Source organism: Saimiri boliviensis, chromosome 9 (assembly GCF_048565385.1).
Source record: "Saimiri boliviensis isolate mSaiBol1 chromosome 9, mSaiBol1.pri, whole genome shotgun sequence".
Taxonomy (NCBI): Eukaryota; Metazoa; Chordata; class Mammalia; order Primates; family Cebidae; genus Saimiri; species Saimiri boliviensis.
The window spans coordinates 79886985-79903936 of NC_133457.1; the positions used below are offsets into that span (position 1 = coordinate 79886985).

A 16952-nucleotide genomic window follows, 5' to 3' on the forward strand; every position below is an offset into this window, starting at 1 on the left:
CTAATTTTTTTATGATATGTAAGATTGCTAAAGGACAGCAGTGAACAAAAATGCTAACACATAGGGCAGTTTCAGAGATCAGTATCAGTCACCATGTAATCAAATGCTAGAGAACAAAATATTATTAATCATGGCTATCATCTTTTGAACATTTAGCCTAGCATCATTTCATTTAATGCTCACATCAACCCTTGACATACATGGTATTATTACCCACATTTTGTAGACGTGGTTGTGAGATATTAAATACCAATGTAAACTTATGTAACTGGCAAGTGGAGTGGTGAACCTGAGATTAAAACCAAAATTTATTCAAACCTCATAATCTTGGCCACAAGTTTATACTTCAGAGAGACTAGGAGGTAACAAGAATTCAGAGACAGACAAGCCTTCTGAATTTGTCCTTTTTTTCCCCCCAGACCAAGCAGTGTGATGGATCCCAGCACACTGCAAGTTTCCTTATACTTCAGAGAAAATGTAAATTCAATATGTTTCCTATTTAATCTTACACTGGCATGAATTTTTAAAAATAATTTTATTTGAGGTCCTTTGAAACTCAGTTGCTACACATTTTTAGTCACGTGATTTTTAGATTTGTCAGCACAAAACTTAAGACTCTGGCTTGAATCTCTATGAACAATAGTAACACTTCACAGTTTTCAGAGGACCTTTCTTTCTATCTGTCATATTTGATTGCCAGAGTAACCCCATGAAAAAAGCACAGATGATGTCATTAATCATTTGACAGATGGGAACATTAAAACCATAAAAGCTAAGTGGTTATCTGGAGCCCACATAGACAATAAGTGGCTGAGCTGTGATTAGAACTCACAACTCCCGATTCTTCTTTTGACTCTCCTCTCACCACACACACTGTTACCTGCTAATAATATTACCGCAGCTAAAGGGATGCCTTGCTTTTGTTTCATGCCAAAGTTTACACTTTGGAAAATCCTACTGCTTTTAGATCTTCTTCAAATGCATTGATTTCTTAAACTTGAATAAACTTGAACAAGAAATGAATTCTTTCATAAGGAAAACCATTTTTCATTAGTCTCCCAATATTATATATATAAAATCGGCACAAAATAAAATAGAGTAACAATTCCTAATTATTATGATTCCTATACAACTGTAAGTCTAAAACAAGTTTACAAGTCAAATATAAACACCACACAAACACAGTAATGGCCAAAGAAACAGCACTGATTTAAACACAATGTGACTATGCTGTAAACTGCTGGGGTGTAGTGTTTCAGAGTCCATTTTAATGTGCTCTGTGCTCAGTTCTCCACTACTCATCCCCTCTACACTGGTGGGAAAATTCATTTGTCTTCTTGTTATCAATTGCTGCATAATAAATTACACTACACATTAATGGCTTAAAACAACCTGTTTCTTTGCCTCAAGATCTTTTGGATCAGGAATTCAGAAGAGACATATTTGGATGGTTTGTCTCCAGGTAGCAGCAGTTGAGACTGGGGCTAAAAGATCCACTTCTGAGATGGCTTCTTCACTCATAGGTCTGGTATCTTGGTGCTCCTTGGCCTTTCTCTCTCCCCACAGTGTATCAGTCTCTCCATCTGGCCTGACCTACTCACAACATGATGTTCCCAGGATAGTCACACTTCTTTAGCTTCTGAGAGGAAGGAGTGGACGCTACTAAGTCAGGTAAAGGCTGGCTATGCCCAGAATTGGCCCAGTATCACTCCCACTACATTCTACCAGAGAAAATGTTACAGAACCTTCACATGAATGGAGAAATAGACTCTACCTATTGATAGAGGAGGAGCCAGGCCTTATTGTAGAAGGTCACATGTGATGAGAGATACTGTTCCAATCATTTTAGGACAATACAAGCATCCCAGTTTGGTGTCAATACTCTACCCTTTCTCAGTAGCTAGAGACTACATGGTAGTATTGTTGCCAATATAATTAAAAACATGAGTGCTGAACTTATGGGAAAGTCTCAATCCCAAGGATCATCAAGAACAGAACATGGGCCCTTACTCACATGTTTATTATTGTTTTGAATAAAAAAAAACACTATGCAAGGGACTTCTACTGCTCCCAAATCCAGTCTGTCTCTCCTTGAGCACACAGGAGAACCATACTTCTTAGCTTCTTTTCATTAAGAAATTCATTTTGCCTAGTTCTGGCTAACGAGTAGTGAGCAGAGTGATATGTAACATTTTCAAGCTAAGGCATTTACAAGTGGGTAGAGCTTATTATGCATTCACTTTCTCTTTCTATTCTAGTGTACTGGAAGCCTTGTGCTAGGATACTGGCATTTCAAGATGGTGGAATTTTCAACAGCATTATATTAATTAGAGCCTCTGTCCAGCTCATTCTGGACTTGTGATTTGTAGCACAGTGAAAAGGAAACGTTTGTATATTAAGCCGTTGGGAGTTAGAAGTTAATTTGTTACTGCAGCATAATCTAGTTTATCCTAATATCTTTATTATTCACAACATTATGGTAGAAAACCCAAGGACTCCAGCATAACATAGTTTAAGGAACACTGTTTGTTTGTTTGTTTGTTTGTTTGTTTGTTTGTTTGTTTGTTTGTTTTGAGACAGAGTTTCTCTCTTGTTACCCAGGCTGGAGTGCAATGGCGCGATCTCGGCTCACCGCAACCTCTGCCTCCTGGGTTCAGGCAATTCTCCTGCCTCAGCCTCCTGAGTAGCTGGGATTACAGGCATGCGCCACCATGCCCAGCTAATTTTTTGCACCTTTAGTAGAGACGGGGTTTCACCATGTTGACCAGGATGGTCTCGATCTCTTGACCTCATGATCCACCTGCCTTGGCCTCCCAAAGTGCTGGGATTACAGGCTTGAGCCACCGTGCCTGGCAAGGAACACTGTTTTAATTCTCACTCATATTTTCATGGAGTAGGAGCAGTCAAGGAAAGCAAGCAGAGAGCTAAGAAGATGCAAAAGGGATAGATGACACTATCACTTTTTCTGCTTTGGCAAAGTTATAATGTATTTGTGAAATTAACATGTACTGTCAAAGATAAAGTCATACTTCTAGCTTTGAAGTCTTAGGCATGCATTTGCAGACATTTGCACTCTCATTGGAATTCCATGACAGGGATTAAAAATTAAGAAAATTTATTTCCAGAATATTTGGACTTTCATTATTATTTAATGGTAGAGAAGATAAAATGATGACAATTAGTGAAGGTTAAATGACTTGCCCATGTCACATGAATAAGTGTTAGAATAATTACTTTGGAAGCACTGATAGAAGTTCAATGATAGGTAATATTTCAGCTGTGGAGAATGTGACCCTTAGCTGATTAGTCTATGTCGGAGATATCTTGACTTACTCATTTAAAGGAAATCACTTTATTAAGTTTTATAAAAATTTGGTTTGGTATACACTTGAGTGCCACCAGGCACCCTTGAAATTAACAATTACTCATTGATTTTGGTTCTCTGGTTAAAATTTTCATGATGAAACATCAATCAGTTGCAGGTATGTGGACAAGTTATCAACGGACTTCAAACTGCCTCAAGGCACCAGATTGAAAACATGTTGGTCTAATAATTTTGGTCATGTGAATGACCAAATTAGGTTGCTCCATGGTAAATAAAGTGATTTCTCAGAGAGCCATCCACACACACAAATCAACCAGATTCAGAGTGATGCAGTTAAGCAATATAAACACAGTCTTCAAATAGCCTCCCTGGTGAGACCCTGTTTTTCATTTAACTTGAATGATGCTTTTGGGACCTTGGGTGCTTTATCATTTCCTTTTAATATGGGATCAGTGTAAAATACTCCTTAGAGTCTATATTAATAGATTCATATCACCCTGGACAAAAGGTTCTGAACTTTGTCATTTTTTTTTCTGTACTATTTAACTTTTTTCTTAAGAACTGTTGAAGATATAGATGCTGATCAAAATCATAGATAACAAGGAGGTGGAAAGGAGACTGAATCCAAATTTAATAAAATCTTGACAGGTAAGAATTAACTCTAATAAGATGAAGATTCAAAAAGTAAATCATTTTGAAAGGTTCCTTGTTTTAGAACAAATATCTCTGTTCTTCAAGGATAGATTATGAGTGTATTTTAGAAGAACCTAGACATTTTAGCTAATTGTAGGGTCAGTATTAATCAACATGAGATCTATGACTTCCAAAAAAATGCTAACATAATTAGAAGACATGCTAATGGAAGAAAAGCTTTTAAAATATGGAAAGATATGGGAAATGATCATCCAATACTCCTTTGAAATCATCAGAGCATACCAGGATGGTATAATGCATTGTTCTCCAATAATGTTCAGAGAGGTGTGATCAGGAAGGCAAGGGGAAGAAGTGCTGAATTCAATTAAAACATCTGAAATATCTGAAAGAACCAAGAATATTTGCTCTGAGAAAGTCTGGGGCCATGATAACTATTTCCAAATGTTTGAAGTGTTCTCACTTGGAAGATAGATTAATTTGGTCTCAGAAAGGAGAGTGTGGATTATGAACCAAGGCTACAAAGAAGTAGCTTTGGGATTCCCTTAAAGAACTTTTATGTGGACTACCTCGGCAAATAGTGAAGTCAAGGACTAGTCATAGAGGTGTCCTACCAGGGGTCATCCCATCCTGGTGTGTTGTAGAGTAGGGATTGCAAAATGATAGTGCATGGAACATTTTTTTCTGCTGATATATTTTCTTTAGGTTGGACAGTATGTTAAGACATTTTAATTTAATTACTAATATTTTTTAAAAGATAAAAGATTCTTTACAAAGACTGATAGTAGCTACTTTCTTCAAAAATTGTAGATGTGGCAACCATGGATGTCCATTAGTGGAGGTAACGATCAGCTGAGAATAAGAATCCGCTTCCTCTTTTTAAGAGGGTGTGCACACTCAGGCTCACCACAGTCCCCACCCCTCTGTTGTGTTCCTCATATAGAGGAGAAGATCATTTTGTCATTTATTTTCTTGCTTGAGTAGCTGTTTTGCTTACAGCTGACCTACATCAATTTGTAATTTATTTTCATGACCTTTCTAGGCATCCAGCTTGTTATCCCCATTGGACACACTGATTGACTGGGCTGAAGAATCTGACTTGTTTGGCAATCAAAGGTTTTCAAACATTATTTTATTTCTGAAGGACCCCCCCCCCCACTCCTTCACATCCATGATACGACTGAAATCTTAAACCAAATCCCAATTTATAAAATATGATAGAGGAGCTGTTATTTACCTCATCATCTAACATTTTTCCCGGAACAAGAAATGGAATTTTAGGGCTCCATTGAATTGGTTTGAACAGTACAGGATTTGAAGTTGTCTTCTATAAGCTGAGGATACCAACATATAAATGCTAGTTCTTGCAAACACTTTAAACATTGATTTAAATAAAAAGCCCCATTTCTCAGATGGAAAGAAAGACGTGTAAAGGAAGGATCACAAACTGGTTAGAATAGCTGAGTTTTTACTCTTGGTTTTGATACTAACTAGTTGGAGGGGCTTCCTGTTTGTCCCTGAAGTCTCAGATTTAGGACCTGAGAGGGCATTTTAGGGACTAACTAGTCCACACTCCTCATTGTATAGACAAGGAAACTGAAAACTGGGGGAGAAATGGTAAGTTCAAGGAGAGCACAGTTAATGGTGTCAGTGTAAGTATTGGAACTCAAGAATGGACTCTCTCTGTCATGTCCCCGTTCTCGCTGATAGACAATCATTTGGGTCTCTTTTCACACAATAGGTTTTAGATGCTTTGCTTTGCTTCTGCTGGGAGAAGGAGCATTCCCGTGTCTAGTCTCTAAGGTGTCCTCACAGACTAACATCCATTAAAGCATTCTTTACTTGAGGCGGGGTGCTGCTCTCTCAGGCATTAAGTTCTTTATTGCTAAATAGGACATGGTCATCGTAGAGCAGATGAAAAACACAACGTTTTTGGTACAGATAATGGCAAACCAATTAGATAAACTCCAGCAATTGGGTTGTTATTCAGACATGAATCTCTTTGCCTAACTGCTGTTTACTCATTTCTAGATGTGGCTGCACTGTTATCCTCTCCTGAACCCACAGGGCCTTGAAATTGCTGGAAATGGCAGGAATTCAATTCCACTCGTTTTCAAAATTCCCTTGGTTTGGCTTTAAGAGCATGAAACATGTTTATAGATGGAGATGTGATCACAAACATGTCAATAGGTATCAAAAAGGGAAAATAGCTAAACCAATTTTAAAATACCCAGAGGGAGTTCTAAAGAGTATTAAAAATTTTTTCTTTGAGGTCCACTGTTCATTTATGCCACCATTAAGGAATATTTATAGTCTCCTTAAGCTAAATATTGAGGTTTGAAGAATGAGAAATTATATTCTAGAAAGATTTTTGATTCTTAACAGGAGATTATTTTAAGAACTCTATCTTTCTGAAATCTATAAAAATGTGATCAGAATTAAATCAATGACAACTTAGATTTTTATTTTCCTTAATTTGAGGGTAAGGTTCTTTGGCTTATAGTCAAACATGATCTTTCTCATGGCTTTTATAGTTTGTTAAAATTAAAAAGAAGTGCCCAATTCAGGTTCTTCCCTTGCCATGCCAAACAGAGGCTGTTTTCTGGTAACTTCACCTGGCAGCTTGCAGAACGAGGTCTTGGCTCTGAGTTAGTGCCTAGTTGGGCTTGCAGGTTTAAGATCTAGATTCTCATCATTCTGGGTCAAATGTGACCCTCTGCTGCTTTAAAGCACACCATCAGCCAAGATAAATCAGTATCCAGTTGAAACAAAATTTCATACCACTATTTTAATTTCATAAGTTCATGTGTGACCATGTATTTCAATACCCATTGAGAAAGCATTTGAAAAATAGATCAGAGAGGGAAAAAGTGAAGAAACATTGATACTTCTAATAAGGAATACTTATATAGGTAATTATTAGTAGTAAATATGGCCAATTTACTATGGTAAAATGTAGATGAGCTAGAACACAATGACTAACTTGGTCTTCTCTTGACCTCTGATCCTATTTCTAGATTACTTGCTGCTTTTCTGTCTCTTTTGCTGGTCCCATTTTCTCCTTGACTTTTAAATCTTAGAGTACCGTAGAGCTCAGTCCCATACATCTCTTCTTCTGTATCTACACTCATTTCTTAGGTAAGGTCACCTAGTCTCCTGGCAATGAATGCTGACTATATGGGTGCCTCTCAATTTATATCTCCAACTCTGACCTCCCTCTTAGATCCTTAAGTCCATCTGTTCATGTCACATCTCCACCTGGTTACTTAATACAAATCTCAAATGTTAGCGTGCTTAAAACTAAGCTCTTAATTGCCTAACCAGTCCCCACCAACTTGCTCCTCTCACCGTCTTGTCCATCTGCCTAAGTGCCATTTTTATTCTGTAGTACTGCAGGCCAACAGCTGAGGAGTCAGCTTTGCCTTCTCGCTTCCTCTCTCACTCCTCATCTAATCAATCAGAAAATGTATCAACAAATTTGAAGACCCTACCTTCACAACATACTCCCAGATCTAATTTGTTTCTCACTGCCTCTACCACTTCTACCCTGGTCTATGCCACTGGTCTTTCTTTGGAATATTGCAATTGCTTCGTATGGATCTCTCTAGTCCAATTGTCCCTTACCCCCACCTCCAGCCCATAGTCTACAATTTGTCCATAGGCAGAGAAGCCACATCTGATGCAGAGCCAATTCAAAAGTCTTTCCCTGGCTTATTATGTCACCCATGGTCTTGCTCTCTTGTTCTTCTCTGACCTCATCTCCTTCCCCACTGTCCTTGGCTCACTCCTTCGCAGCTTCATGGCATCCTTGCTGTTCCTTGAACGCACCAGGTATGTCCTGGGTTCCAGGTTTTTTCCCTTAATAATTCCTCTGTCTGGAGTGCTCTTCCTCCATGTAGCCACATGGATACCCTCCTCATCTCCTTCAGGTCTATATTTAAATGCCACTTTCCCAAACTAGCCTAACCCTATATTTAAATTCTTTTTATGAAATAGAAACACCCCTCTATGGCTCTCCCTCTACCCATACTCTGCTCTACTCATTCTCATAGCATTTTGACCACCAGTCATACAATTACTTGATCATCTGTTTTTTGTTTTCCTCCTTCATTGCCACTAGCAAACAAGCCCCCTGGGAGGGAGACTTTGTTTTGTTCACTGTTATATCTCAGTATGCCGAACAGTGCCCAGTCAATAGTTTGGGCTCAGTAACCATTTGTTGAATGAACAGATGGTTTGCTAGCAAACAACTAGATAAGAGAGTTACATTGTGAATTTAATAAGCATACACAGGATAATCATTTTTAGAAGATATAATGAAGCATTTTGGATATATAAATGCATTTCCTTTTACATCTTGGGGAAAGTTTGGGAGGGAATCAAATGAGGCAGGTCACGGGAATTTTGACCTGCAAGTATCTAAGATTTTCCAGGAAGTCCAAAATGTTTGCCAGCCCACCATTGGAGAGTCTTCATCTTGAGAGTTGTAATGATGATACAGAGCCACCAATTTTCTCCATGTTGCTTTTCTCTACACTGGGGCTTGTTAGAATTCTCCCAAAGAAGGTTAAAATTCCCCAGAGATCTCTAGCTTTGCTAGCTTGATGCCTCCCAAAGAGTTCTTGCTTTCCCTTTAGGAAGCACGACAGCATGGATAGTACCCATTATTTAAAAATGTGCTCACAACATTAAAAAAAAAAAAGAAAAGAAAAGAAAAAGAAAACAGGCTTACTCATTAGCAGCTTTCCCTGTGCCTTTCTGAAGTTGTGGTAAACAATTCTCCCCTGTTCCCCACAAATAGTTAATTACAGCACCAGCAGCAGCTCTTTGAGGCGGGAAGCCAGGCATGTCTGCAATGCCCAGAGGAGATGCTGGAAGCCCTCCCTGCTGTGTTCTGAAAGCAGAGGATTAGAGCAGATGAATTTTTCCCACAGGTTGGGGAAACCATAAAGACACCTCTACCCTGCTTCTTCTGCATACCTCCCCCATTGCATATCTCCTTTTCCTGATGCTGCCAAGTAACTCTCAACATGCATCACTCATGAATGGTTTACACCCTGTGACCTCTTGGCATGTTACCGAGAAAATGGATTTGACCACAGATGGGAGACTAAGTCAGAAATTGCTTCACTTGGGTCTCTTGGCTTCACTATTTGGGTTCAAAATATGGTTGAGATCATGTGCCTATAGAGTCATGGTTTACCCTCTTAGTTTAGTGCAATCTCTGGAAAAGGGCAGAAGGGGTGGTGGGGAGCTGGGCTGTGCAGGGAGAGCTCCTTGTCTGGGAAGGCATGTTCACTCTTCCAGAAAAGTCAAGGATCAGGCAGAACTTTGACTATTTTGCAGACCTTAAGAAAGGGAGATTTTTCTGGGTATCTGAGTGACTCCAGTGAAGCCTGTGAAAGCAGAAGGGGAAGTCAAAGAGATGAGAAGTGCAAGGAACATTTGATAACTGTTGATGGCTTGAAGATGAAGGGAACCACAAGAGAAGAAAGGCAAGTGACCCTCAGAGCAGAGCACAAACCTGGCCAACAGCAAGGAAACAGGGGCCCCAGCCCTGCAATCCCAAGGAACCAAATTCTGCAGATAGCCTGAAGGAGCATGGAGGGAATTCTTCCATAGAGTCTTCAGATAGGAAAGTACCCAATCTGGCTAATCACTTGATTGAAGCCCAGTCCAGCCATGCTGTGCTAGATTTATAGAAACACTGAGACAATACATTCATGTTCTTTTAAGCTGCTTTGTTTGTGATAATTTGTTTTACAGTGGCAAATGCATCACCTGTTTTATGGCATTTGATCTTCCCTTTGATCCTGTGGGCTAATTCTTACCCTATTTAGTAGATGAGGAAACTGAGCCCTCAACAGTTAGGTACTAACCTGTGTAAGGTCACACTGCGAACAGGGCAGAGAGGAAATCACATGATGACTATCTGACTTTAGGGCTATTCCCCTATGCCAGGGGTTCTCAGGTTCAGCGCTATTCACATTTGGGGCCGGATAAGTATTTGTCATGGGGCTGTCTTGTGCCTTCAGGATATTTAGTGGCATCCCTGGCCTTGACTCACTAGATGCCAGTAGAAACCTCCCAATTACCCATTGTGACATTCTCAACTGTCTCTACACATTGCCAAATGTTCCCTAGGGACAAAATTGTGCCTCATTGAGAACCACTGTCCTATGCATGAAGCCTCACTGTATCCTTGGACTTCAGGAGAAAATGTCTGCTCTCAGGCCTGGGTATAAACTGGGAATTTTTTTTCATCTCCATAAGTATCAGCATCCGCCTGAGTTCTTCCCAAGGCATTGATGGGAACAATGCCATGTTCTTCCTCTAACCTGTCACCAAGCCAGGAAAGGTGAACTAATGAGATCAGGGTGGGACTGAGTAGGGGTCATGGAGTACAGCAGATCTGAACACACTCCCCCAAGGGGGTAAGCTCCTTCAAGGGATGGTAGTGCATACTGCATTTTCATGCTCCTGGATGCAGATGGGGATGATCCATGCTTAGAAATGACTCCCAGAAAATGCCTCCTGAATCAAATGGGAGTTTACAGGCAAGTTGAGTGAAGCAGGCATGGCAGCGGTAATAAAAACGGTGGTGCGCTCCCCAAATTCCCTTGTTAGGGCCGTCACACGTTTCCTCCAGCTGCTAAAAGTGGCTCAGAGTTTGTCTTTCACTGAGAATTGCCTTTGGTAGCCAGAGGTGATTGACCTAAGACAATGTTTTCTTCGAGGGAGTGCCCGTGCCAGTAACTGGTCATTGCGGGGGTGTAAAAACCTGGTCCCTTTGCCTCACACTGGGGTAACTCTGAAGGGCCATCCTTGCTTCTAAGTTCCCTGTAAAATTGACTGAGGCCCCTGTTGCAAGCACACCACTGCTCAGCTTCTCCCTTTGCCCAATGTTCTCTTCCATACTTTCCAAGAAGTCTCTGGCACACAGCTCTGCATCGCAGAGTCTGTTTCTGGGAAATTCACAATGAAGACCCCATCTTGGTTTACTTTTCCCTAGAGGAATCATGCCTTAGGTAGTGAATTCTAAAGTGTGCAAAGAACTTACACATGGTTAAAATTAACTTTGAAAACTTCCTCAGGCAATTAGAAACCGGTATTTTGTCTCAATGCATGACAAGTGTGGAATTTTCCTTTCACAGTGGAATCCGGTTGTGTTCCATGGTTCTCACGGCAGATGAAGAAGTCAGCTTGCAGTTGGGAAATATTTTGCATCAAAAATATTATCTTTGAATGCTATAGGCTCGCCCCCAGAAAGGCAAAATGCTCCCACTGTGAGGGTCGCCAGGGAACCGAGGACAACCGCATACTCAGCGACTTTCAGTGCACGGCCACTCCAGGGCGTAAGCAAATTGAGCAGAACAGTGAGTCGAAGTGCCACCCTTTTATTTCCCTCTCCTTTTTCACGTTTCCGTTTATAGCTGAGCTCATTGAATTCATGTAAGTGACATAAACTTATGATGTGACTTCACTTTTTTGCACCACATTATTTTCAATCGAGAAAATTCAGTGACTAATTAGTGCAAACAATTTTTTAAAGAACCATAAGTTCATAAACAATATCAGTTCTCACTTAGCCTTTTACTTAAGTCAGACTTCATACTGAGAGGAGTCATGAGTTGTATTTTCTCCCTATCAATTATAGCTGTGTGGTCCCAGGGAACTCACCTTCTCTCTCTCTCTGGGTCTATTTCGCCTCAATGGTAAAATTGCATTTTAATGCTTCAAGGTCAAGGGCTGAATCAAGGTTTCCTTAGGAGTCTTCCTGCTCTGTAATTCTCTTTGTTCAGAGGAGCACGGAATATTAATTATGGAATACAAATGAGTGTAGAGCAGCACCGTGGAGCAGTTAAGGCTCCTTACAAATCATGAGAATTTGGGAAACTCACAACTCACCCTTTGTCCACTTTATGCTACAAGGAAATGAGAATATGAAGAAATAGTAGCCACAAATGCCCTCTAGAATAAAATGTTCTAGAAAAATACAAAATACTATTTTTACTTTTGTATTCCTTATAATATTAATAAACTTACCATGACTATGTTTCTTAATAAGTAAAATGTAATCAAATTTGTATGATTTATTTTTTTCCTTCAAGAAAACATTTGGAAGATAAATTGGAGAATTCCTATATGTAAATGGAGAATTCCTATATGTTTCTCAGAGCAGCACCTCAAAACCTCAGACTTCATCCTCTTAGAGTTAACAAGTATGAGGATAAAAAATAGCCTATTCAAGGCCAGGCGCGGTGGCTCAAGCCTGTAATCCCAGCGCTTTGGGAGGCCGAGGCGGGTGGATCACAAGGTCAAGAGATCGAGACCACCCTGGTCAACATGGTGAAACCCCGTCTCTACTAAAAACACAAAAAATTAGCTGGGCATGGTGGCACGTGCCTGTAATCCCAGCTACTCAGGAGGCTGAGGCAGGAGAATTGCCTGAACCCAGGAGGCGGAGGTTGCGGTGAGCTGAGATCGTGCCATTGCACTCCAGCCTGGGTAACAAGAGCGAAACTCCGTCTCAAAAAAAACAAAACAAAACAAAACAAACAAACAAACAAACAAAATCCAGCTTATTCATTGGGTATAAATCCCTTAAAAAAGGGACTAAAACGATCTAATTTCTGTTTTTACCCAGCCCCCAGGCTGTGAGGCTCTCATGCAGTCATGGTGATGATGGTAAGTAGAGGTGACCTCAAATTCTATTAGTTATCCACTGGAGGAAAGTGTGATCAAGACAAAAGAGGAGGAGGAGATTTTTCTCCACGATATTTTTAATTTGAAAGTAGAGTTTCCAGCATTTTGGGAGGCCAAGGCAGGTGGATCACCTGATGTCAGGAGTTCGAGACCAGCTTGGCCAACATGGTGAACTCCCTGTCTCTACTAAAAATACAAAAATTAGCCAGGTGTGGTGGTACACGCCTATAATCTCAGTTACTCAAGAGGCTGAGGCACGAGAATTGCTTGAACCTGGAGACGGAGCTTATAGTGAGCCAAGATTACTTCACTACACTCTAGCCTGGGCAACAGAGTGAGACTCTATCTCAGAAAAAACAACAGAACAAAACAAAACAAATAACAAAAAAAGGAAAAGAAAGTAGACTTTCCAAAAGGTAACAGCATTTTTCCGTCTCTTCCCTTTTAATTTATAATAAGTAATCAAATAGTTAACTAATCCAACTGAAAGGAAAGAACAGTTTGGCCACAATACACACAAATCATATGAATCACATCCAGGTAATTTTCAAGAATATGAAAATTTTTTTTGCTCCAGTGGTGTTGTTTTATGAAATTTCTGCTGTGATTATATTATCCAGTGAAGCTAACTTGTGTGGGTTATTGGCAGTATCTTGAAAACTCTGCAAATATATTCAAGAATAGACCCTTAAAGATAAAAAACAGATCATCACCAGATGGTGTGGCTGCCTTCTGTGGTTATTAGACATGTGGATACATTTGGATAAGAAAAAAGCTAGAAAGATACACTTCTAAATCTAGAACACAAAGGAAATATCCCCTCTTTGAGATGAGAAAAGCAAGGAAAGTTTTATTGAACGGATAGACATTTCTGACTTGTAAAACTGAGACACATTTAAAAATGACTGAGGAACAATTGTATGGTCTAGAAAAACTGCTTAGCAAAGGAAATATATATTTTTAATTCTCAAATCAAATATAACCTCTCTCAAGAAATGGAGTTCAGGTTATTTTTTATTAAATTATTTGGCTTCCATAAGCCTAGTGTGTGTTACTCACAGAATGATGCGTCCTTCATGTTTTTAAAATATATTTCATTTTAATATTCTACTTCAGATGTGCAAGTATGGTTTGACAGAACTGTGAAGCAAATATTATCTTAAATAAATCTACTCTTCAGAAGCTTCTCAAGTACTTGTAGAATTTATGAGGTATTGACAGATTGACCATGAACTGCAGATGGGTTTGGCTTTAAGATTTGTTGGTGCTGTCCTAGCTAATGTTTAACAAATCTTACAGAGCTTTCTGGCATAAAATATTTTTTTTTTTTCCCTGATGTTGAAAAGGTATTTTTAGTTGTATTATTTCATCCCAGTGTTGGACTGATTTATTATGTCTTCAAATTATTTTTGTTATCAAAACCTTTCAGACACATTGCCCTGCTTTGGTGCCTGTACCACGACTGTGAATATGATTAGGAAGAAGGTAGATTGAGCTTTGAAAATGAAGAACTGGTTCTTCATGGGATTCTTTGTGATAAACCTTGGAAGTAATGAAACAGTCATTGGTTTCTGTTACCAACAATTAAGAATGTATGTAAAAGAGGCGCTAGGGAGAAGACTATATAGTACTTTTATTTCCTAATGGAGACACATTTTGGGACAAGGAGAAAATATAAGATTAGAAAGGCAACACTATTCCATGTATTAAAACCCTGAAGAAAAAAATATCAATCATTCATTCATTTGACATGCCCAGTCATTTTCTGAGCAACTAGTATATACTCAGAACTGAACTATGCAAAGATATTATAGAAATAAACAAGACACAACTTGAGCTTTTTAGCATCCAAACGATGAAACTCGGCAGTCAGCTAACCTTTTAGCAGGAAGAATTGGAAAGAGAAGAGACCATCTTTAACACAGTCTACATCAGAATCTGTTTTCTTAGCTATTGTCTGCATATTGATGAGCAAGAATGAACATATGGAAAGTAGCACTTTAGCTCTTTCTAGTTTTTTTTTTTTTCTGTTTTCCTTTAAACATGAAAATTAGTTGCTACACGAGAGACAAACATCATTGAAATTTCTGGTCTGAAGTTAGAAAAACAAAAACTATCTTGGTTTTCTACCTTTTTCTTTTTTATTTCTTAGGTTGGTACCAGATCTTGGAGAGAGTACATTTCAAGGATGAGGAAATAACTTACTCTTTAACTCTTTGTTTGTAAAGCATAACTTGCAACATCTGTGTAAGAGATAAAAGCCTGGACCTCCTTCAGGTTACTTGGTCCTTCCCCTTTTCTCTCTATACTTTCATTTACTTTTCTTTCTGCAACCTGCTTGAATGTGTTAGAGAACCCCCAACTTGGGGTATTCCTACACTAGACTTATTTACTCTTTTATTTAACGTCTATAAACCCACAAGGCAGAATCTTTATTTTACTGTTCTCGTACCGTTCATAGTCAGTGATTTCTGTTTCAGAACAGTCGCCACTCTATTTTTCTATCAGCAGATTCCAAAATTAGACAACCACAGGAACATCACACAGGAAAGACTCAGACCTTAATCTAATATTTTAGAACAAGGCAGTCATCATTAGCAGTTTTTTTTTTCTTTTTGCAAAGAATTATGAGATTTTTGTGTTTTCTTTCTTTTCCTAGAATGAGCTTATTATTGACGACATTCCCGACATTTAATCGTGATGATAAGAGAGAGAAAAGGTCTAGAACACTCGGTCTTCTTTAGTTTCTCTGCTATTTTCTGTTGGTCTTCATGGGCAGGGCAGATGGTTACCACTGCTAGGTAGAGGCAATTGGCTACCTGGACCCTTAAAATAGGTAATGAAGGGGAAATAGACACCCCTTTTGGTGATAACAGATGATATTTTGAGGAGGACAAATGATTAGAATCACCAGTGCCTGATCTCTTCTTTTTATTGCCCAATCAGTCCCATTTTCTATTTTAAAAATGTCAACGTACACTTCAAGAATCAGCATTTCAGAGATCACATCAACAAGTGCTAGAATGGGAAAAGCTCAGCCCAGTGGTGCTAAATAGTCTCTCTCACCAAACAGTGACTTTTGAGTTCCACTGTTCCTCAGTTCTCTTTCCCAACCCAAGCGTTTTAAGTATCTCTTTCCTTCTGCCCCCAGCTTGTGTGTTTCTGAGTAATCTTGGAGCAATGCCTTTAATCATGGAAGAAAAGCCAATGGGACTTTTAAGAAAACATATAACTAAAAGGAAAAAAAATGGGCCATAAATGGCAAGGTTGTCACATAAGGTTGAAGTGGAGGGAAGACCCATATCATGGTGTACCACAGTGATCTTTGTCTACTGGTACCCGCCTTGGATTCAGAGATGAGAGAGGCAAGATCGCTGTCCATAAGGCTGCCCAGGGTATCCCCAGGCAATGAATTGATACAGCCAAGGCCAAGGCTGCTGTCATACAGAATAGAGCACTTCCCCCTTAGGTCTTGGTGCCAGCTTCTATGATGGATCCTTTAAGAATACTTGGCATTGGCTGGCAGCACAGGCAGCTTAATTGTTACCGCAAAAGTAAAGTTAAAGTGGCTTCCTAGAGCAGAAAGCCCTCTTTAGGGAAGGTGGGCACTCTTGGGTTGAGAAGTTAAAGAAAAAATTGCCCCGTGGCCTGTCAGTTGGTGATCTGCTGAGAGACTGTTTTATCTGAATTCCTAATTGAAGCTCAAATTAAACCCAGGGAAATGTTCACATGAAAAGCCCCACAAGAATGAGTTTTCACATTCTATCAACTCAAAAGAAATCTCCTGTGAAAATCCTTAAGTCAAACATCTGACACACTTTTCATCAACTGGTCCCTTAGAGTCCTGAGAAAGAGATTACCCTGCCTTCAGTGTACAGAGAGCAACTTCTCTGAGTTATTACATACTTTTCCCCTTAGCGATTCGTGTAACAGAAGTCAGAATCTACCCATTTGGATGAGTGTATAGATACGGGGGATGGTGGAAGATATGATTACTAAAGGTCCTATTCTGAGAGCAAGAAGTGGGAACACTGGGAGGGAAGCCACTTTGTTGCTAAGATGATATGTTTGATGGGAGAAAAGTTGAATCTGAGCCATCAGAGGGAGTAGGAAATAGGACCTGGAATCCAAGAGTAAGGTAAAGATTGATGATTTTTAAAAAATGGGGGAGATGAACATCAAGTAGACAGCTGAGACATGAAGATAAATTAGATCAATGCTAGAAAATATAGGATAAGAAAGGCTGAGAGAGCCTCATGGCCACAGTCAT

At 39.4% G+C, this 16952-nt stretch overlaps 1 protein-coding gene across 1 annotated transcript in view; it reads right to left on the reverse strand.

The window, feature by feature from the left end:
* PCSK2 (proprotein convertase subtilisin/kexin type 2) overlaps positions 1–16952 on the reverse strand; it is a 250070-nt gene that overhangs the window by 202482 nt on the left and 30636 nt on the right. The window lies entirely within an intron of this gene.